General features: G+C 36.8%; 1 protein-coding gene across 2 annotated transcripts in view; it reads right to left on the reverse strand.

Moving 5' to 3' along the window:
• The window catches only part of ART3 (ADP-ribosyltransferase 3 (inactive)), a 150,256-nt gene that overhangs the window by 102,480 nt on the left and 22,398 nt on the right, over positions 1–25,378 (reverse strand). The window lies entirely within an intron of this gene.

A 25,378-nucleotide genomic window follows, 5' to 3' on the forward strand; every position in this document is an offset into this window, starting at 1 on the left:
CAGGAAGCCTGCTTCTCCCTCTCCCACTCCCCCTGCTTGTGTTCTCTCTCTTGCTGCCTCTCTCTATCAAATAAATAAATAAAATCTTAAAAAAATAAAATAAAATAAAATAAATTCCAGTTATAGTTAATATACAGTGTAATACTAGTTTCAGGTGTAGAATTCAGGTGTGATTCTATGCTTACATACAACACCTGGATGCTCATCATAAGTACCCTCCTTAACCCCCATCACCTATTTAACCCATCCCCCCACCCAACTCCCTCTGGTTTGTTCTCTATAGTCAAGAGTCTGTTTCTTGGTTTGCCTCCCTTTTTATTTTCCCTATGTTCATTTGTTTTGTTTCTTAAATTCCACATATTAGTGAAATCTACGGTATTTGTCTTTCTCCGACTTATTTTGCTTAGCTCTATCCATGTCATTGCAAATGGCAAGATTTCATTCTTTTTTATGCCTGAGTAATATTTCACTGTATATATAAATACACACACACACACACACACACACACACACACACCTCACACCTCACATCTTCTTTATCCCTTCATTTATCAGTGGATATTTGGGCTTTTTCCATAATTTGGCATTTGACAAAGTACAACATCCATTCATGACAAAAACCCTCAACAAAGTAGGATTTGAGGGAACATAACTCAACATAATGAAGGCCATATACAAAAAACCCAGGGCTAAAACTAAGCTTTTCCTCTGTGGTCAGGAACAAGGCAGGAATATACACTCTTGCCACTGTTATTTAACATAGTACTGGAAATGCTAGCCACAGCAATCAGACAACAAAAACAAATAAAAGGCGTCCAAATCGGCAAGGAGGAAGTCAAACTTTCACTATTTGCAGGTGACATGATACTCTATGTAGAAAACCTGAAAGACTCCATCAAAAAATTGCTGAAATTCGGGGCGCCTGGGTGGCACAGCGGTTAAGCGCCTGCCTTCGGCTCAGGGCGTGATCCCGGCGTTCTGGGATCGAGCCCCACATCAGGCTCCTCTGCTATGAGCCTGCTTCTTCCTCTCCCACTCCCCCTGCTTGTGTTCCCTCTCTCGCTGGCTGTCTCTATCTCTGTAGAATAAATAAATAAAAATCTTTAAAAAAAAAAAAATTGCTGAAATTCATATACAAATTCAGTGAAGTCACACGAAGCAAAATCAACATACAGAAATCTCTTGCATTTCTATACACCCATAATGAAGAAGCAGAAAGAGAAATCAAGGGGCGCCTGGGTGGCACAGTGGTTAAGTGTCTGCCTTCGGCTCAGGGCGTGATCCCGGCGTTCTGGGATCGAGCCCCACATCAGGCTCCTCCGCTATGAGCCTGCTTCTTCCTCTCCCACTCCCCCTGCTTGTGTTCCCTCTCTCGCTGGCTGTCTCTATCTCTGTTAAATAAATAAATAAAATCTTAAAAAAAAAAAAAAAAAGAAAGAAAGAGAAATCAAGGAATTAATGCCATTTACAACTGAACCAAAAACAGTAAGATATCTAGGAACAGACCTAACCAAAGCGGTAAATGATCTGTACTCTAGGATTTTTTTTTTCTTAGAAAAACACATAATCTACTGTTTAGTCATGCCTACAACCATAAAATTTTGGGATATCTAGACAATTTTAATTTGAAAAGAATCAAAATCATTTTCTTCTAGTAAAATATCACAACCCTTCTTAAAACAGAAGCCATCATATGTTTTCTAAAAATTGAGATGCCTTTAATAACTTTAACTTGTATTTCAAGAAATATACAGCTACCTGTCATCACACAGAATTGTTTAGAAACATATTTTAATGGGTAATTGTGAAAGACACTGGTCTCCTTTTTTTAAGGTTTCTTTCCCAGGTCCGTTTTAAAACCCCTTCTTACTTAGGGCAAAACCCTTATTATTGAAGTCTGGGTTGGAGGTCAAAAGAGAAAACCAAAGGAAGGAGATCCTCCCAGGCAGCCAGAGCAAGGTCTCAGCCCGACCACTCCTACCCTAGACTTTGAACTCCACCTGGCACCACAAAGAGGCCATCAGTTAAAAACAACAACAACAACAAAGTATTTAAAGTGGCAGTAGGAGTGGTATAAATCTTAGATCTGCAGCATCTTAACACATATTCCTGTAACATGACTATGCCTAGTCCCTCCTGCAACCTAGCTCCCTTGGGTTTTTGTCTATTTTCCATGCCTGATTCTTCAGTCTTTCTATAGATTCTTCAACTAACAATTAAATTCCTTTTCTGTTGAAGTTGACCAGTGTTTCTCCCTGCATGTAACCAAAAATCTTCGCTGATTTAAACAGACATCTATACATTTGAAACATGAAAATATTTGTTATAGAATTACCATAAAATAATCGGGTATTACTGGTTACATAAAAACAAAAAGAGGGGAGGGGTGCCTGCATGGCTCAAATGGTTGGGTATTTGCCTTTGGCTCAGGTCATGATCTCTGGGTCTTGGGATCAAGCCCGACATTGGGCTCCACGCTCAGCAGGGTCTTCTCCTTCTGCCTCTCCGCCCTGCTCATGCTCTCAATCTCTCTCTCAAATGAATAAATAAAATATATATTTTTAAAAAGCGACTTTAACATATCATTTGTGCATCTTTCCCACTGATATTGGAGCCAACCATAAAGTGGATCAGAGAATGGACAGAAAAGTAAATAGCAGAGCAGGGTACCTGGCTCCAAACAGGCTCTCTTACTGACTAGCTTTCTGATTGGTGCTTACCAGCGTTAATAAGAAGCCAACTGTTATCCAAGGTATTTGTATATAAATCTATATAATTTATATCACATATTTATAATATATAGATACAGAGTATAAAGACATAATACAGATATATAGCATAAACATATTCTTTATATATCACAAACTCATATAAACTTCCATATTGAAATGAGACTTCTATATACATTCCCAGGATAGTTTTAAAACTTGGATCTAATATTCTACTATTGGCAGTCATTTCTTTTTTAGAGTATCTTAAAAAATTCATTGAGTTAGGACTTCATGATAAATTTGGTTCTTTTACAAAAGTAGTATAGACCAGCACATTATTACTGAGTAGATAACATATACTTAAATTTCTTTGTGGCAAAATAAGCATATTAAAGAATAAACATACTTGAGCCAAGATTCTTCCCACCTCAGTACCTTTGCATGTACTATTCTCTCTGCCCATTTCTTCACTAAATTAATGCCTACCAATCACTTAAATCTCAGCTTAAATGACATTTTCACCAAGAGGTCATCTTTGAAAGCACTCCTTCAATGTCAGACTAGATACCCTATTTATTTGTTTTTGTAACACTGTCTTCTTTTCTATCACACTATTTATTGCAAATGTATTTATTGCAACTGTAACTGTAAAGAATTATTCCTCTGTTTAATATCTACTCTCCCTCCCACAAGTATAAGCTCAATAAGAAAGCCATTTTAGTCCTAATCCACGGTAGAGTGACTGGCACATGAGATTCTCAAAATATTTGAGAACAGAATGAATGGCAATAGAAACTAAGGAGAAAGGAACTTCCAGCAGAGAGAGAGCATGCAGGAATGAACAATGGTAAGAAAGTAGAAGGTGAGTTCTAAAAATAATAATTAGATTGGTTTGGAGTGAGATATAAAGGACTTCAAAAGTCCAGTTAAACAACTTTGAGTTTTACTTTTTATAAAGTGGAGATTCATGAAACATTCATAAACAGAAGAATGAAACTATCCAATTATTCTAAATTTTTCTGGGAATGGGACAGGAGATTGATTGCAATTGGGAAAGACTTGGAAAAGAAATATGTTGCCATAGTTCAGGTCTGTATTTCCCAAACTTCAAGTCACTCTCATACCATCTTCACAATTTTTTGCCATGTTTTCTAATCAATCTTCATTACATTTTGCAAATTCTGTGTAGCACCTTTATTTTACTTACATTTACATAAAAAGGCAAATTTTCACTATGTGTGAAATCAGTGTCACTTACTATAGAAATAAAATGTAACAATAAAAGGAAACACAAGGAACAAATACTAAATTCCAGCTAGATGTTATTTTGTGCCAAAATTTCAAAGCCTCAGGCCTTCTCTGTGTTTGTCAAAGAGGTATTAACATGGTTGATGAAATGTTTGAAAGCCATACTAATACCAAATTGAGACTTTCCATGATTTAGTCAGGGCGACTAAAATTAAAATGAGATTAATTAATTAACTAATATTAAATGTTATTATCAGTGAGCCTCCTGGTAGGTCCCACACTTCAGGAAACAATGATTTGCAAAGTAAGGGCAGTAAGTTAAACAGCATCACCATATATATAACCCAGCAATCAGACTCCTAGGTATATAACCAAAAGAAATGAAAACAGTTATTCAAACAAAATTTGCACACAAATGTTCACATAGCACTATTCACAATAGCTGAAAGGAGAAACACCTAAATACCCATCAAAAGATAAATGGATAAAAAAATGTGGTGTATATACACAATAGAATATTACTTAGCCATAAAAATAAATGAAATACTGACGTAGACTACAATATAGATTAACCCTAAAAATAAGATGCTAAGGGGCTCCTGGGTGGCTCAGTCAGTTAAGTGTCCAACTCTTAATTTCGGCTCGGGCTCCCCACACTCAGCATGGAGTCTGCTTGTCCCCCCTGGCCACTTGTGCATGTGCGTGCTCTCGCTCTCTCTCATAAAAAAATAAATGAATGAATGAATAAAATCTTGGGGGTGGGGTGGGAGAAGATGCTAAGTAAAAGAAACCGAACACAAAAGGTAACATATGTATGATTCCATTTATATGAATTATCCAGAACAGACAAATTCACAGAAACAGATTAGAGGTTGTCAGAGACTGAAAGTAGGTAATCAGGAGTGACTATTTAATGGGTACAGAGTTTCTGTCTGGGGTAATGAAAAAGTTGTAGAACTAGATAATAGTGATGGTTATATAACACTGTGAATGCACTTAGAGTCACTGAATTGTATAGTTTTAAATGGTTAAAATGTTAACCTCTATGTGTACTTTATCACAATATAAAAAATAAGGGCTAAACTGAAGTGGTAATAGTAAGAATGGAAATATGATGAATTACATTGCAGAGGGGCTCCGGGGTGGCTCAGTCGTTAAGCGTCTGCCTTCAGCTCAGGGCGTGATCCCAGCGTTCCGGGATCGAGCCCCACATCAGGCTCCTCCGCTATGAGCCTGCTTCTTCCTCTCCCACTCCCCCTGCTTGTGTTCTCTCTCTCGCTGGCTGTCTCTGTCAAATAAATAAATAAAATCTTTAAAAAAAAAAAAAGAATTACATTGCAGAAAGAAAATCAACAAAACTTAATGACAGACTGGATGTGAAGGCTGAAGCTCAGGAAAGGAATCAAGGAAAATGCTAAGGATCTGAAATGAAAACAAAAGGGAATCAGGAAAAGCTGAGATTTTGATGTTTAAAAGATTAATACTGCCACTAACACAAATAGGGAGATCAGGAGAAGATACGGTTTAGCAAAGAAAACTGTAGGTTGGGGTGGTTTTTTTTTTAATAAAAATTTTTTAAAGATGTTATTTATTTATTTGTGAGAGACAGTGAGCAAGAGAGAGAGAAGGAACAGGAGGAGGGGCAGAGGGAGCAGGAGAAGCAGACTCCCCATTAAGCAGGAAGCCCGATGTGGGGCTTGATCCTGGAACTCTGGGATCATGAGCTGAACCGAAGGCAAACACTTAACCGACTGAGCCACCCAGGCTCCCCTGCAGGTTGGGTTTTAAATACATACAACCTGAGATGCCAAATACTTACAGTGATTTAGAAATTCAGAACTGTTTCCTCTAATTAACCAGAAGGAGCTTATAAATAGATGGGATAATTTTGCATGATACTAGAAAAGATTGTATTTAATTATGTTTGGCTATTGAGTATGTACTAAATATAGAATTAATATACCTCTTTAGTATATGTTTCTTAAAGACTTCCAGAACCAACAAATATAAATCTGTATGATACAGTCAATGCATCCTGTGGATTAAAACACTACACTCTCATACTCACAACTGTTTGGTAAGAGGGGGAAAGGTAATGTTACTTAGTTGCTTCTTCTTCTTCCCTTGTCTGTAAATTTTATTTGAAACTGACATCTTTCTGTACATTGCAACTATTGTTTCGTTTAGGTACCAAAGAAGGACAACTACACTTCCTGGAAATCCCAGCCCCATAAATGCAGATGAAGTTGCTTGGTGCTGCTCAATAGACTGCAACTATCTTAGAAATGCCATGAGATGAATTAAGAGATTTTCCATAATTTCCCATCAATCATGATTTGGCATTCTTTAAATTACTTACAAAGAAAAGACAAATTTTAATAAGAGCTTGAAGAAAATGAAATGATGATCTAAAATATGGAATAGCGGGGCACCTGGGTGACTCAATTGGTTAAGCACCTGACTCTTGGTTATGGCTCAGGTCATGATCTCAGGATCGTGGGATTAAGCTCCAGGCTGGGCTCTGCACTCAGCAAGGAGTCTGTTTGAAGAGTCTCTCCCTCTGCCCTTCCCCCCACTTACACTCTCTCTCTAAAAATAAATAAATCCTTAAAAAAATAAAATATGGAATAGCATGCACTATGAAACTTCATCATATTGAACTGCATACTTAAGATTCCTCCTCCCAGAAAAGGCAATGACTCAATTGTAATTAAATCTAGACCTGTTCTAAATCTTTGATTAAAAATGGAACAAAAAATTCATAGAGTATTTATTTTATTTAAATCTTTGTTTCATGAAGGAAGTAATGCACCCTTACTAAAATACAATCACTTTTATAGTGCTCTCAAATGTTAGCTCTTCCCCCAAACGACTAAGTCGGCCATACTTGTAAAGGTCCTCCCAAACGCATGAGTTCAGAAACATAGCACTATTTTTCAAAGTATGATTTCTGTTTTCTATGACAATTGAAAGAGAAGACCAACACTGCCCCTATCTCTACCTATACCTTGACCCTGGGCCTCTCTTCAACAAAGCCATAAGCTTACGGCCTACCTGCTCTTCGTTTCATCACACTCTAGAGGTTGTCACAAGATTCTGAAAATAAAATCATCTAAATTGCCTTCAATACATATGTCAGCACAAAAAATACATCTACACACACCACACATTCGCACACATATATTCCATTCACCCTGTTAAAAAAAATAGCAGGAAGCAAAGCAAGGATTAGGAAGGAACCTCTTGCCATTTATTTATTTATATATATATATTTTTAAAGATTTTATTTATTTATTTGACAGAGAGAGAGACAGCCAGTGAGAGAGGGAACACAAGCAGGGGGAGTGGGAGAGGAAGAAGCAGGCTCCCAGTGGAGCAGGGAGCCCAATGCGGAGCTGGATCCCAGGACCCTGGGATCAGGCCCTGAGCCGAAGGCAGAGTTTAATGACTGAGCCACCCAGGCGCCCCCCCCCTTGCCATTTATATTCAGCATCTGTCCAAATGACATGACCTGCAAGTACAATCCATACCACATTAAATTTCTTCAATTCATTCCTTTCTCTTCTATCTCTATGGTTCAAGCTTCAGTTCAAGCCCTAATTAGCTCTTATTCCTAATCTAAGACCCTCTTAGCCTCCCTCCCACATTCCAACAGTTACCTTTGACAAAAACGCTTTCGTTGACCAACCTTTAGCTTGTTCCTCTGAACCCTCTTCTCAACTAGGCCTTGACCTTTGGATTTCTGTGTTCATCTTTGCAGGATCCAGTTTTAGCAAGAATTCTGCTAAATAAGTTTAGCAAGAATTTGCTACCCTTGATACCTGATCACTCTTTATATTTGTCAATTCCCTCATCTCCTACCATCCCCCAGTAATATCTGATCACTTTGGCCTGCCTTCAGCAAGAATCCTGTGTAGATCAGTTTAGCAAAAATTACCCTACTCCCTTAATAATTTTACATGCACTAATCTCCCCCCACCACACACACGCACTTCCTGGATATAAATCCCTAACTTTCCATACTGTATTTGAACTGAGCCCAGTTCTATTCTGAAGGTTCTTTTTCCCTACTGTAATAGTTCTAGAACAAAAATCTGTTTTTACTGCTTTAACTATCGTTCAGCTCTGGTTTTCTCTGATATCTTCTAAAATGCAAATCTGATATTTTCCTTTTAAAATCTTTCCACACCTTCTCACTGCCCTCTGAATAAAGTACACACTGCTCAGCCTATCTTTATGAATGCTGCTGTTACCTCCTTAAACTCTCTACTCCCATCATGTTCAATTATTTGTCACTTCATGCTATTTTCTTAAAAAAAAAAAAAAGATTTTATTTGTTAGAGAGAAAGAGCATGCGCGCGCACAAACAGGGGGAGCAGCAGGCAGAGGGAGAAGCAGGCTCCCCACTGAGCAAGTAGCCCAATGCAGGACTCGACCCCAAGCCCCTGGGACCAAGACCTGAGCCGAAGGCAACTTACTGAGCTACCCAGGCTTCCCCCATGCTATTTTCTATCTGAAATGCCCTTCTTCATCCACTTGTCCAACACCTACTCACTTTTCCATACTCTGTTCAAGAGTTACCTGCCACTGGGGCGCCTGGGTGGCTCAGTCATTAAACATCTGCCTTCCGCCCAGGGCGTGATCCCAGGGTCCTGGGATTAAGCCCTGCATCAGGCTCCCTGCTCCACTGGGAGCCTGCTTCATCCTCTCCCACTCCCCCTGCTTGTGTTCCCTCTCTCACTGGCTGTCTCTCTCTCTGTCAAATAAATACAATCTTAAAAAAAAATAAAAAGAGTTACTACAGGGGCATAGAGGGAGGAGGGAAAAATAAAACAAGATGAAATCAGAGAGGGAGATAAACCATAAAAGACTCTCAATCATCGGAAACAAACTGAGGGTTGCTGGAGGGGAGGGGGGTGGGCAAGTGGGGTAACTGGGTGATGGACATTAAGGAGGGCATGATGTAATGAGCACTGTGTATTATATAAGACTGATGAATCACTGACCTCTACCTATGAAATTAATAATACACTATATGTTAATTAATTGACTTTAAATATAAAAAAATAGATTTCTAAGAAAATTTGACTAAGTTTAGGCATGAATTTTTTTCTGTATTACAGGAAAACTTGGGAGTATTATTAAGAAAATTAAATTTCAGTATTACAGTACTCAAGACATTGCTTTCTTTGCTGTTTTTATATATAATTAATTTTTAAAAGGAAGAAAATATTTCAAAAATAACTTGGATGTAAAACTCTCAAAATTAAGGGTCACATTGTCCCCAAAGGACATTTTGATAGAGGTGAACTGGTTAATACCAAATTTAATACTAATATGTATTAGAAGAATCATTTTGTAAGAAATAAAAATGATTCTCTGAATTTACAAGAGACAAAAAAGTTACCTGCCATAATCCTTTCCTGAGCCATCCCACACATATACATTTTAAAGTACATTCACTCTCTCCTTACTAACTCTATTACAACACATCATTCTTACCTGCTTACAATGCCTTGCTCTCCTATAAGATTCTAAGACTCCTTTCAGCAATCATGGGATCTCTTTGATGATCTCTGAGTGTGCGTGGCTGGTTGTCAATTATTCTACAGTACTTGCTTTTTCAGGACTAAGATCATGTCATACTTACTTAAACGCTTGTAGCACCCATGCTAATAAAATAAAACTCTTGGTGCCTGGAGCACCAGAAATCAAAGGGTTTTCACTAGACTCTGCACAAAGTGGTCTTCTAGTTTGTATAGTAAGTAATTCTCACGTTTGTATAGCTGGCAAATGTACTGAACAATGTTCTTAGAAAATTCATAGGTGTTTTGAACACTTGTTTTTCTAACTTACAATAGTGACAATCTTGTGAATCATTTGTATTTTCATTAATTTGTCATTATTGTTATTTTTTGTTTTGCATTAAAATATACATTTATATACAATATATAACAAATACATTTATTATACAATAATACAAAAAAATATATAAGACCATAGTTCTCAACATGTGACACCCCCACCCTCACTCCTTGGGGGGGGGTCCTTAATTTTTTTTTTAAAGATTTATTTATTTGAGAGAGAGAGAGAAAGAACACAAGTAGGGAAGAAGAGTAGAGGAAGAGAGAGAAGCAGAACCCCCACTGAGCTGGGAGCCCGATGCACCCTCAATCCCAGGACCCTGGGATCATGACCTGAGCCTAAGCCGAAGGCAGATGCCTAAATGACTGAGCCACTCAGGCTCGACGCCACCCCAGGGGTCCTTGAAACACTTTCAGGAAGTCTATAAAATTAAAAATAAGTAAATCTTTTAAAAAGTAGTTATTTTAGAGACAGTAAGCAAGCATAAGTGGGGAAAGGGGCAGGGGGAGAGGGAGAGAACCAGACTGCCCACTAAGCATGGAGCCCAACATGGGGCTTGATCTCACAACCCTGAGATCATGACCTGAGCTAAAATCAAGGGTCAGACTCTTAATCGACTGAGCCACCCAGGTTCCCCAAAGTCAAAACTCTCCTCATAGTAATATTAAGGCATTATTTGTCTTCTTTATTCTCATTCTCTCATGAGTTTCCCAGGGCCCAACTGATACATAATACTGCAACAAATTAAATGCACAAATAGGAGACTCTAGCTATTTTCTAATAAGTCAGACATCGCATACTTCAAAGAGATTTGCAAAAATGTAAAACAATGTTACTCTTTTCACAAATTTCTTTTGGAAAATATAATTATTTTTCATAAAAATATGTTATTTCTCTTAATATGAAATGGGCTTATCACTAGGTTCCAATAACATCCTTTCCTTGCCTTGCCACTTTCTGAGATGATACGAACTTCCCACAGATGCCCTCAGCATCCCATGTTGGTTCATTTAATCCTGCACACAACTTCATTAAATCCTTTTCAGAATTCCAGCTGAGTGTATTCTCAGTTTTCTTCCAGGTCCCTGTCTGATAATCCTCTTGATCCTGGGTCAGACAAATTCATCAAGAAAACCTGTTTCTTCCTGAGGGACAACTGATGCTACTCATTTCAGGTGACCAGGTACCCTGATTTGTTGGTTGATGTCATAGATTTTTGTCACTAGAGGCTGATAAAAGCAATTCGCACAGGCAGTACTGTGGTTATGAGACTCTGGAGTTAGACTGCCTAAATGGCAATCCTGCTATAGAACCCTATTTCAGCTTGTTATAAAACAGGTAAAGGTTTCCTCTGCTCTCTGAAAGTAGAGCATTCCTATGAAAGCTTTCATAAGTCAAAATGTCATAAAGCAAAGAAATAATTACCATTAATTTATACGGAAAAAATTTTGAGTGTTCCTAAACCCAATAAATAACCTCTCTCAGGCTTTTCTGATACCTTAGGATGCATCTTGCTAACAGATGCATAAAATAAATAAAGGTGAAACACAGATGCCCACAGACACAGTTCAAAGCTACGGCGGCCTGATGCTGAGATGCTCAGTGTCGTTCCAGGGCAAGGAACTTGGTGGGCCATGCTTGCTGTTCTGGGTGTGTACGGTCTCTACAATGGCTCTGCAAAACAAATGCTGAACACCCTTTTCGCTTCTCATCTTTTTCCATAAAAGCTAAAATCCTCTTTGGATTTCTTTCAGTTGTCAAAAACAGATACTAATATATGTTTTTTGAAAAAGTGAAGTGGCGTGAGGCACCTGGGTGGCTCACTTGGTTAAGTGTCTGACTTCGGCTCAGGTCATGATCTCAGACTCCTGGGATGGAGCCACGTGTTGTCCGGCTCCCTGCTCAGCAGGAAGTCTGCTTGTCCCTCTGCCCCTCTCCCGACTCATATACACACACACTCTCTCTCTCAAGTAAATAAATAAAATCTTAACAACAACAACAAAAAAAAAGTGAAGCGACATAACACAAACTTCCAAAATACGAGATACTTGTACACCTTATAAAGTGATCATTAAGATTAAATGTGATAAATTTAAGATTAAATATGATAAATTTAAAAAACAGCACAGCTTAGCACAAAACATATCGTATTTTGATATATTAACAAAATAAATTCTAACACTAAGCAGTTTATTCAAGCAGTTATTTAAAAAATCAGCCATCCTTCAGATTCCTTATATTAGGAACCATGCCTAACTTGACAGCCCCTGTATTGGGATTCAGTCCTTCTAGAGGTATGAAGAAAAAGAAAGAGAAAACAGAAAATGAAAAAAAGTTGAAGAAAAAGTTTTAAAAAATAGAGACAGAGAGAGAAAAAGAGAGAGGAGGAAAAGGAAACCAATTCCCACCTCCTTTTCTTCTTCGCCTATCCTCTAATTTTATCTCCTACCAGCCCATTTATTCAGTTTAATTTACTAACCATAGTCTTTCCATCTCTCCCTCTTCAGTTCTTTGATGTCTAGGTTAACAAATCAATGATCCTCTTGGGACAGAATGCTGATTTAAACACATCAATCACTTTTCTAAGCCCAAATATTGCTATAATTTAACAGAGATTCTTGGAAACTCCCCAATACTTAGGATATAAAATGACTCAGAAAAGTCGTGGCATTTCTTTGGCTCCTCTTCAAAGGAGAAATAAGGGATCTAAAACTATTTCCCTGAAGTGAGGACTTTATGGTAAATTAATTTTTTAATGAATCTCAGGTGTATAGATTTGGATTAATCATCATTTTGGTTGAAGATACATACATTGTCACTTCTGATCCATGCACACACACACACACACACACACACACATATATATACACATATATGTTTAGAATATAATGAAGACCCATTAATTCATTAGAACATTAACAATCACTTAAAATATAGCTATAACTATGTTCCTTCCCTATCATGTTCCCTTGCCTCCTCCAAGATAATTAATATCCTGAGTTCTATGTTTATTACTCCCTTGTTTTTTTTTAAATTGCAGTGAAAGAAACACAACATTTTCTATCTTAATCATTCATAAGTGTACAGTTCAGTGGTATTAAGTACATTCATATTGTTGTGCAACCACTGCTCTCATTTAAAAAAAATTTATATAAACATACCTAAACAAAATATTAAACTTTAGTTATACTGAACGTTATAAAAAGAGTAATTATTCTGTATTTAATCTCAACACTATTTTACTTGATATTATTTTAGAAAAATTCATCTACATTTTCTGCAAACAAAAAAAAAGTCTTGCTTGTCTTTGTCAGTTTTATTCCTGAGTATTTCATGTTTTTAAATATTCATTGTTGCTACTATAAATTTTGTGTTTTTAAAATTACATTTTAATTATTTGTTACTGATGTAGACACATGATACACTGATCTCCTATCTACTTTAATCAATTCTGATATTACTTTAACATTTAGTAAATTCTTTTGGGTTTTCTATGCAGATAATCTCTACAAAGTTTTATTTCTTCCTTTTCAATTCTTATGGATTTTTTTCTTTTTTTGTTCTATTTTTCAGGCTAGGAGTTACAGTACAATGAAAATGATATGAAAAATGGGCATCTTTGTCTTGTTTTGTAAATTCCCAGGACACTTTATCATAAGTAAGCCAAGTTATCTAAATAAGCCTCTTCTAAGAGTAAATGCTGCATGATTCCAACCCTCAGTTCTACCCAGAGACCCACACCTATGGCTACAGAGTGACAGAAACATCTGATGACACAAATAACTTCACCATCCAGAGAGAAAATACTATTTGTTCCATGTAGGAGAAAAGCTAAAATTCGGCCAGAGAGCTGGCTATATTTGCGAAATGCTGGCTGGTAAAAAATTCATTTAGATTTGTTAAAATACCCTTCTAATCCCTTGTCATCTTTAGAACAACCTGAAAGGTGGACGGGTTAGGTGTTACGATGAGCACCTAAATATAAGAAAACTGAAGCACAGACACAGCTAACATCTAAGGTCACAGAGCAAGTGAGAGACACCACTGTATACTGTATCTCTAAATGCCCACCCATCCCGTCCCATCATCCCATCAAGTGAGGAAAGCAAAACACTGTATGGTCCAAAATGTATCCAAACAGAAGCTATTCTCAGTTCTCCCAATCATGACGATTTTAAGGTACCACCCACTTTGCTTGGACTGGCTGTGAATGATGAAACATATCAAAAATTTAAAAGTATGTAACCAGTATTACCAAACAATGTCAGCAAAAGGAATCTTGTGAGAGTTCAATCAAAACAATGACAGGGAGGGGCGCCTGGGTGGCTCAGTCAGTTAGGCATCCAACTCTTGATCTCGGCTCAGTTCTTAAACTCAGGGTTGTGAACTCAAGCCCTGTGTTGGGCTCTACACTGGGGGTGGAGTCTACTTGAAAAAAAAAAAAAACTAACACAAACACAAACAAAAACCAAAAAACGAGAACCGAAACAGAATAAAACCTATGAAAGGGAAAGCTATGCCCTCCTCTCCTACACTCTCCAAGGTGTACCTATGAAAGGGAAAGCTATGCCCTCCTCTCCTACACTCTCCAAGGTGTACCTATGAAAGGGAAAGCTATGCCCTCCTCTCCTACACTCTCCAAGGTGTAATTGTACATCAACTGAGGGAATTCCCAGTCTACAGAAATCACTGAACAAATCCTGCTCACTTTTTAGGAAACTTCTTTTAAGCACACTGGTTTCTCGGAAAGCATTTTTTTCTTGCCCTATAACAAATCAGTGAAGACAGACTGTTTCTTCTGGCCTCATGCCATAATTAAAGGCTTAAAGATAAACCAGCAGCATCTGAAACTGAAACAAAAGATGGAATATTTCTTTTTCTTTTCTTTCAAAACTAAACTCAGATCAGTGAATATGAAGAAAGAAGTATGTCAGAGCTTTGAAAAAATTAGAATATAAATTTAAGAAGAGTAGTAATTTAGATTTTTATTCAAATGATTCACCTAGGTTTGCCTATGGATGTAACCAGTAATAGTTGGCTTGCCGTTATCTCTAAAAGGTTGATTTTTTTTCCAAATTCTTCTCCATATTGGTAACACTTAAAAAATTTCTCCCCTAAAGCAAATCCCATTCAAAACAAGAATATAAGGATGCTTTGTTTTGATTCTGTGCTCACCAGACAAACATTCAGGTTACTAAGTCAACTTCCCAGGTACTATGATGCTAGAAAAGGGTGACTTGGATACCAGACCTAATATTCCCAGTCACTGGGAGGTCCTCATTATAAATGAATAAACTATCTTTTTAATTTGCATCTTAGTCTCTTATAGATTTGGTGAGAAGAATTAATTCTTTAAGAACATTAATTCTTTATTCTGCATGATTAGGGAAAAAATGGGAGTTTCTGAACTGTAAAACTGAGAACCAGACACTACAGATTCCTTAAAAAAGTATTACCATCCCTGTGAGACTCTACCAACCAGCCTGACCGGTTGGCTGGCTTCCTCCTATACCATTTGTTATGACACTTCTCTAATTGTATATGATTTCCCTTCCTGGCCATTTGTCTAAAGCACAATAATGTTCATCTGAATGCTCCTGGTCTTTATGAGTACATTCTTCTATGAACATCCATATTATTTATTGTCTGAACCACTCATTTGGTACTGTTCATACAGTTTTACTGATATTCACTGTTTCATAATTTTTGCTGTTTCCAATTAGAATGCAAGCCATCAAGGACCAACATCGGATCATGTTCCCTGAGATTAGCTTGGTTCCCAACACAAAGTACACAAACAATTATGAGAACAAGCACAACTCTCATTCTTCCAACACAATCTATGGCCAGTATATGTACTGTACACTGAAAAGATTTGTATTCCTTCATTCATTCGATTCATTATTAAACAGAATTTCCAATGAATAATTAAGAAGTTTTTCAGGAGCATCGCCCTTTGTAATATTTACCCCATAGTCCTTGGAATGAAGATTCTGGACTATAGCTCACTAAGAATATATGTATTAATTCTACCTACTTGAATCCATACTAACATCCGAGGAAATTACAGTCTTAAGTTAAACTTGGTTCCTCAATCTAGAAAAATCAATAATAACCATGTCCTCATGTAGAAATATGAGTCAACAGAAATTCTTTTTGAAGACATACAATTCTTATTCATGCTGTTTCTTCAAATCTGTATAGATTTATCTCTCTATCCATCCATCCCCCCATCCAGTATTTACTGAATACTTTCATATGTCAGATGATATTCTAGTGGCCATGCATGCAGCTGTGAACAAGACTGATAAGGTCCCTGCTTTGGGGGGCTTATATTTTAGTGTGGAGAAATAAGACATTAAACTAGTAAAAAATAAACTGACCAAATATCAGATAGAAATACTAAACAGAGAATTAAAAGATCATGGGTGCTTCAGATTATATGCTAAGAGAAGGTATTATTTAGTTAAAATCCAAATGTCCAGAAGGAATCACCTATGCAAAAAACAGGTAAAGCATTCCAGATAAAGAAAACAGCTAATGTAAAGCCCACTAGGACTGGAGTGTAGTGGTTGAGAGAAAAAAAAATGTGAGATGAGCAGTCAGATAACAGAGGACTTAATAAAAACTTAGTTACAAAATTGGATTTAATTCTAAGTACAGCTGGAAGTTGTTGGAGGGTCACAAGCAGGGGAGTGACATGGTGACCTATGTTTTAAAAATTTCACTCTGCTCTGCTACAGCAATGAAAAAGAAAAAAAAGCATATGTCTAGAAAAAGATTTATACAGAAAGGTTTGTAACAGCTTTATACTAACAACTAAAATGTGGAAACAGTTGAGGTGTCCATCAACAAGAGAATGGATAAAACAACTGGTCCATTTGTTCAATGGAATACTATGCAGCAATAAAGACACAAAATACTGATTCATGCAACTATACAGATGAATCTAAAACATATGCTGAGGAAAAGAAGCCTTGCACTAAAGAGCACATATTGAAATGGTCCTATTTATACGAAGTTCTAGAAAAGACAAAACAAATCTATAGTTTAAAAAATTCAGAAGAGTAGTAGTGCCTGGAGTAGATAGGGTAGGGACAGATGGGCAAGTGGCATGAAGGGACTTTCTGGAGTGGTAGTGATATTCTATAACCTGACAGGGATTTGGTTTACACAAGTGTATGCATTCATGAGATTCATTTAATGGTACAATGAAGATTTGAACATTTCAATACATGCAAATTTTATCTCAAAAAAAAAAAAAAACACCAAAAACATAAGGGGTGCCTGGGTTAAGCATCTGCCCTCAGCTCAGGTCACGATCCCCGTATTCTGGGATCAAGCCCCGCATTGGGCTCCTTGCTCAGCGAGGAGTCTGTTTCTCCCTCTCCTTCTCCTTTTGCCCCGCTCATGTATGCACTCTCTAATAAATAAAGTCTTAAAAAGAAAAATAACCATAAAAATTAACTCAATAGGAAGCATGATAGACTAATGACCTCTGAAAATCTCCTCTGTAAAAGCAAAAAAGAGCGCTGGAAAAAAAAAAACTGTCAAAATCAACTCTTCAGAACTCTTCAAATTGGCCAAAAGTTTGCAACAGTATGGAAAACATCCAAGACACAGCTTATCTCAGTAAAAACAGAACTCTGTGGCACTTTTCACTGCCTTGTTCTCATTCCCCTCTCCCATGCTCTACACAGTAGCCTTGAAAAATAACAGCCCCACAACTATGTAGCTCTGAAAAGCTGCCTAAAAGCCAATGGAGGGGCAGAATGGGTTTGGAACTGCCCAAAAGCCCATCCTAGATGATTATCACTATTGACTTGGTTAAAAGCTTCCTTAAAAGTTCACAGGGCTTGTCTTTATTTAACTTGATTCTGAACGCTCTTGGTTAAACAGCCCTTCCCCTAGGGCTAATGCTAAACTAATCAGTAACAACTGTTTAACAATTATTAACTACCTGAAGTAGTTGGGTCTAATAAAAGACTATTTTAAAAGAAACACTGGGGAATGAGATGTCTACAGTGGGCTTTGAAAAGCTCCAACACAGTCCTAGGAATCCAGAAGGCCACCCACTTGCGCAGGGCTGTGTGCACACACTGAAAACACCTAAAATGGCCCTAATCTCTCACCTCAAGCTGACCTTGAACTTCTGCACGAACAGTAAATGAAAGCAAAGGCAGAACTGTAAACAGCCTGTCAGCACAGAAGGCACACCCCAACACATACCCAGAGCCCCTTTGTAAGGGTTGGGAGATTTACCGGTTGGTTCAAGGCATTTAAGGAAGGCTTAGTCCAACTGTTAGCTCACCATTAAGTTAACTGAACAAAGACTTCTGTTGCTATACAGTATAAACAATAAAGACATTACAGACTTACATCAGGAAAATCACCAAAGAGCAGCAACAGCAAATCCCAAGAAGGGGAAAAACTGGACTTCCTGAGTTACCGTGTTATTTAAAATATCCAGTTTCAACCAAAAATATATATATATTACATGACATGCAAACAAAGAGGAAAGTATGGTTCATGCACATTTAGGAAGCATTCAACAGAAACTAATCCTGAGAAATTCCAGGGACTTCTTCATTGGACTTACTAGACAAGGAGTTTAAGTCAGCTATTATAAATACATTCAAAGAACTAAAGAAAACCCATGTCTAAAAAACTAAGAGAATGAGAACACGACCTTACCAAATAAATATCAATAAAAAATTATAAAAAATCATCTCTGGCTTTAAAAAGTATTTTAAGAAAAGGATAGGGGCGCCTCGATGGCGCAGTGGTTAAGCATATGCCTTAGGCTCAGGGCGTGATCCCAGCGTTCTGGGATCGAGCCCCACATCAGGCTCCTCCGCTGGGAGCCTGCTTCTTCCTCTCCCACTCCCCCTGCTTGTGTTCCCTCTCTCGCTGGCTGTCTCTATCTCTGTCAAATAAATAAATAAAATCTTTTAAAAATAAAAAATAAAAAAACCATTATTTTCTAGCACAGAGCCAGATGGTGTCCGAAGGAATGAATCCCAAATCATTCTATTTATCAAATAAAAAATAAAATAAATAAATAAAATAAAGTATAATAAGCAAAATAAGATATTCACTAGAGAGATGGAACAGGTGATTTAAGCTGGCAAAAGAAAAAAATCAGCAAATCTGAAGACAATTGAAATTCTCCATCTGAGGACAGGAAAAAAAAAGTAAAAAAATTAACAGAGCCTCAGAAATGTATGGAATACTATCAAGTGTACCAATATATGAATAATAGAAGGAGAGAGGAGTGGAGAAAAAGGGGCAGAAATATGTGAAGAAATAATACCCCAAATCATTAACCTGCACATCGAAAAAACTTAACAAAGACCAGATATCTGCACCTGACATACCACAGTCAGTGTCAAAAGCCAAAGACAGAATCTTCAGAGCAGCAAGAGAGAAGTGATTCATCATGCATAAGGGAGCCTCCGTTAAGATTAACAACTAAGTTCTCATCAGAAACCACAGAAGCCAGTAGGCAGGAGCATGACATATTCAAAGTAATAATCATAAAAATACACACTGGACTTGACAAAAGAGTAGGGGACATCAGTGAAACCCTTAACAAAGGGATAAAAAAGAACCAACCAGAGAGGAAAACACAATAAATGAAACTAAAAATACACTAGATGGAATAAAGAGCAAGCTAGAGGAAGGAGAAGTAATTAATGACCTAGAAATCAGAATAAAAGAAAGTAATCAGGGGCGCCTGAGTGGCTCAGTCGTTAAGCGTCTGCCTTCCACTCAGGGCGTGATCCTGGCGTTCTGGGATCGAGCCCCGCATCAGGCTCCTCTGCTGGGAGCCTGCTTCTTCCTCTCCCACTCCCCCTGCTTGTGTTCCCTCTCTCTCTGGCTGTCTCTCTCTGTCAAATAAATAAATAAAAAATCTTTAAAAAAAATAAGTAATCAAACCGAATACATGAAAGGAAAAAAATTACGCAAATTGAGAACAAGTCTTAGGGAACTCAGTGACTCCATCAAGTGTAATAACATTCTCATGATAGGGATCCCAAAAGAAGAAAGAGAAAAGGGGGCAGAAAATTTATTTGAAAAATTACTAGTCGAAAACTTCCTGAATGTGGGGAAGAAAACAGATATCCAGATCCAAGAGGCATGGAAACTCAACCCCCAAAATCCAAACTAAGGAGGTCCACACTAAGACATGTAGTAATTGAAATGGCAAAAAATATTTTAAAAAAACCAAACCTCTTTAAGATTTTATTTATTTTAGGGAGACAGAGCAAGCACGTGTACACACGCACACAAGCACACACGCACACAAGCAGGAACAGGGGGAGGGAGAGAACCCCGTAAATCTGCAGATTTTACAGCAGAAATTTAACAGGCCAGAAGGGAGAGGCATAATATATTCAAAGTGCTAAAACGGAAAAATCTACAGCCAAGAATACTCTGCCTGGCAAGACTATCACTTAGGGTAAGAAGGAGAGCTAAAACATTTGTCAGACAAAAACTAAAGGAGTTCATGACCACAAAACCAAACCTATAAGAAATATTAAAGGGGAATCTGAGTGTAAAGACCGTAAGTGGGAGAATGAAAAGTTGAAAAACACAAAAGCTATAAAAGTAGGTATTTCTGCAAAAATCAGTCAAGGAACTCATAAAATAAAAGGATGTAATAAGAGATACCAGAAACCTAAACAGATACCCACCATAAACAGATAAACCTGAAACATGGGGGAGAGAGGAGTAAAGAATAGGTTTAAACTTAAGATACAATCAACTTAATATACACTGCTCTATGCAGAAGACATTATATACAAACCTAATAGTAACCATAAATCAAAAACCAGTAATAGATATACAAAGAAGAAAGAAAAATGAATCCAAGTATATCACTAAAGAAAACCAAAAACCATGAAAGAGAACAAAGAAGGATCAGAAAAACATGACAACAACCATAAAACAAGTATCAAAATTTCAATAAATTCATGTCTATCAATAGTTATTCTGAATGTAAATGAATATTCAAATCAAAAGACAAAGAGTGACAAAGTAGATTAAAAAAAATAAGACCTATTTATTTGCTGCCTGCAAGAAAGTCATTTCAGATCTAAAGACACCTACAGATTGAAAGTGAGAGGACTGAGAAACATTGACCGTGGAAATGGATGTCAAAAGAAACCCAGATTACAGGGCATCTGGGTGGCTCAGTCGGTTAAGCATCTGCCTTTGGCTCAGTTCACAATCCCGGAGTCCTGAGACCAAGCCCCTGAATCCGGCTCCTGCTCAGTGGGGAGTCTGCTTCTCCCTCTGACCCTCCCCCATCTCGTGTTCTCTCTCTCTAATAAATAAGTAAATAAATCTTAAAAAAAAAAAAAAAAAAGCCAGAGTAGCAATCCTTAAAACAGACTTTAAAACAAAAACTGTAACCAGAGACAAAAAAAGTATACTGTACAATCATAAAGAGGACAATCCAACAAGATGATATAATTGAAAATATTTATGCACCCAACATGGGAAGACCCAAATAAATAAGATAGGTAATAACAGACATAAAGGAAATAATCAACAGTAATACAGTAGTAAGGGACTTTAACACCCCACTTACATCAATGGAAAGATCATCCAAACAGGAAATCAACAAGAGAACATTTGCTCTGAATGACACACTGGACCAGATGAATTTAAGAGATATATTCAGAACATTCTACCCTAAAACAGCAGAATACACATTCTTCTCAAGTGCACATGGAACATTCTGCAGAAAAGATCACATATTAGTCCACAAAACAAATCTTAATAAATTCAAAAAGATCAAAGCCATAACATGCATCTTTTCTGACCGCAATGATATGACACTAGAAATCAAACACAAGAAAAAAACCTGTAAAGGGCCCAAATACAGGGAAGTTAAATAACATGCTACTAAACAATGAATGGGTCTATCAAAAAATCAAAAAAGAAGTCAAAAATTACATAGAAACAAATGAAAATAAAAACACAACGATTCAAAATCCTTGGGATGCAGCAAAGTAGTTCAAAGAGGGAAATTAATACCAATACAGACTTACATCATGAGAAAAGAAAAAACTCAAATAAACAACCTAAGCTTATACCTAAAGCAGCTAAAAAAAACAACAAACAAAATCCAAAACCAGAAAAAAAATAATAAAAATTAGAGCAGAAATAATTGATATAGAAACTAAAAGAAAAAAAATAGAACAGATCAATGACACCAAGAGATGGTTCTTTGAAAACATCAATAAAATTGATAAACCTGTAGCCAGACTCATCAAAAAGAGAGAGAGCAGAACCAAATAAACAAAATCACTAATGAAAAAGGATAAACAACAACCAACACCAAAGAGATGAACCATTTTAAGAGAATGTTATGAAAATTTACATGTGAAAAAACTGTACAATCTAGAAGAAATACATAACTTCCAGGAAACGTATAATCTACCAAAACTGAATCCGGAAAAAATAGAAATTTGAACAGATTACCAGCAATGGAACTGAATCAGCAATAAAAAACTCCATTACTCAGCCATCAGAAAGGATGATATCTTATCATTTACATTGATGTGGATGGAACTGGATGGTATTATGCTGAGCGAAATAAGTCAATCAGAGAAAAAAAATTATTATTATGGTTTCACTCACATGAGGAATATAAAAACCAGTGCAGAAGATCATAAGGGAAGGGAGGGAAAACGAATGGGAAGAAATCAGAGAGGGAGACAAACCAAGAGAGACTCTTAACTATGGGAAAGAAACTGAGGGTTGCTGGAGGGGACGGGGGTGGGGGGTTGGGGTAACTTGGTGATGCACATTAAGGAGGGCACATGATGTGGTGAGCACTGGGTGTTAATATGCAACTGATTAATTACTGAACTCTACATCTGAAATTAATGACGTACTATATGTTGGTTAGTTGAATTTAAATTTAAAAAAAAAAAAAAAAAAAGAACTTCCAAAAAACAAAAGTCCAGGACCAGATGGCTTCACAGGCAAATTCTATCACTTAAAGAAGAGTTAACATCCATTTTTCTCAAACTATTTCCAAAAAAACAGAGGAAAGAAAACTTCCAAATTCATTCTATGAGATCGGTATCAATCCTGATACCGAAACCAGATAAACACACCACAAAAAATGAGAACCACGGGCCAGTATCTCTGATGAACACAGATGCAAAAATCCTCAACAAAACACCAGCAAGCCAAATCTAACAATACATTAAAACAATCATTCACCATGATCAAGTTGGATCTATTCATGAGATGCAAGTGTGCATCAATATTCACAAACCAACCAATGTGATACATCACACATCAACAAGATGAAGGGAAAAAACCACACAACATAGTAAAACATCCATTCATATTAAAACCCTCAACAAAATAGGTCTAGAGGGAACATACTTCGACATAATATAGGCCTTACATTAAAAATCTACAGCCAACATCACACGGTGAAAAACAGAGAGCATTTTCCCTAATGTCAGAAACAAGAAAGAAAAAAAAAAAGAAACAAACAAGACAAGGATGTGTACTCTCACCAATTTTACTCAACATAGTACTGGAAGTCCTAGCCACAGTAATCAGACAACAAGAAGAAATAAAAGGCATCCAAATTGGAAAGGAAGAAGTAAAACTTTCACTGTTTGCAGATGATATGGTACTATAGACAGAAAATTCTAAAGACTCCACCAGAAAACTACTACAGCTGATAAATGAATTCAGGATACGAAATCACTGTACAGATAGATATTTGTTGCATTCCTATACACTAATAATGAAGCAGCAGAAAATGAAATTAAGAAAACAATCCCAATTACAACTGTGCCAAAAATAAAATTTCTAGGAATAAACTTGAGATTAAAGACCTGTACACTGAAAATTAGAAAACACTGATGAAAGAAATTCAAAACAAAGACATTCCATGCTCAGAGACTATAAGAAAAAATAGCATTAAAATGTCTGCACTACCCGAAGCAATCTACACATTTAATACACTCCCTATCAATATACCAACAGTATTTTTCACAGAACTGGAAAAATAATCCTAAAATTTATATGGAACCACAAAAGACCCCAAAGAGCCAAACCAATTTTGAAAAAGCAGAACAAAACTGGCGGCATCACAATTCCAGACTTCAAGTTATGTTACAAAACTGTGGTAATTGAAACAGTATCATACAGAACAAAAACAGACACACAGACCAACAGAACAGCACAGAACACCCAAAAATAAACTGACAATTACACGGTCAATTAATCTTCAGCAAAGGAAGAAAGAATACAAAATGGGAAAAAGTCCCTTCAACAAATGGTGTTGGGAAAATTGGACAGCTACATGCAAAGGAATGAAAGTGGGCCACTTTCTTACACCGTGTACAAAAATATACTCAAAACAGATTGAGAACCTAGATGTGAGACCTGAAACCATAAACATCCTAGAAGAGTACACAGGCAGTAATTTCTCTGACATTGGATGTAGCAAGATTTTTCTAGAGGTGTCTCCTAAGACAAGGGAAATAAAAGCAAAAATAAACCACTGGGACTACATCAAAATAAAAAGCTGCTTCATGGCAAAGGATGTAATCAACAAAATTAAAAGGCAACCTACTAAATGGAAGAAGATATTTGCAAATGACATGTGATAAAAGGGTTGGTATCCAAAATATATAACATTTACCAAAAAAATACAAAAACACTAATTCGAAGGGATACATGCACCCCTATATTTACTTTAGCATTATTTACAATAGCCAAATTATGAAAGCAGGCCAAGTGTCCAGCAATAGGCAAATGAATAAAGAAGATGTGGTGTATATATACATACAATTCAATATTATTCAGCCAGAAGAATGAAATCTTGACATTTGCAACAACATGGATGGAGCTAGAAAGTATTATGCTAAGCAAAATAAGTCAGTCAGAGAAAGCCAAATACTATATGATTTCATTCACATGTGGAATTTAAGAAACAAACTAGCATAGGAAAAAAGAGAGACAAACCAAGAAACAGACTCTAACCACAGAGAACAAACTGATGGTTACCAGAGGTGAGGTGGGTAGGGAAATGAGTGAAATAGGTGATGGCGATTAAAGAGTACATTTACCATGATAAGCACGGAGTAATGTATAGAAATATTGAATTTCTATATTGTACTCCTGAAACTAACGTAACACTGTACATTAACTGTACTGAAATTAAAATTTTAAAAAATAAGTGAATAAAAATACTTTGAAGTATATACACATATGTGTAATCACAACGATGTGATTGTTTACTAACTAACATTCACATATATCTGTTAGGCCACTGTTAGGCCCAACACGTGTTACATTATATGGGTATCACCTGCTTCCTACTGATATTACCTGCTGTGAATAATCAGCCAAGTGCTACTGAATACTATGAAACCAATTTTTGCCCCATCTGCCCTGTTAAAATTGTGCTAATTTCTGCTAACACTGCTACCAGTTTAACAAGTGACACTTTTTATCCTCTGCTTTGGATCTGACAATATCTTTCAGCCATATCAATGTTAAATCAACCT

This window comes from Ursus maritimus, unplaced genomic scaffold, assembly GCF_017311325.1.
Source record: "Ursus maritimus isolate PB19 unplaced genomic scaffold, ASM1731132v1 scaffold_8, whole genome shotgun sequence".
In the NCBI taxonomy this organism is placed as follows: domain Eukaryota; kingdom Metazoa; phylum Chordata; class Mammalia; order Carnivora; family Ursidae; genus Ursus; species Ursus maritimus.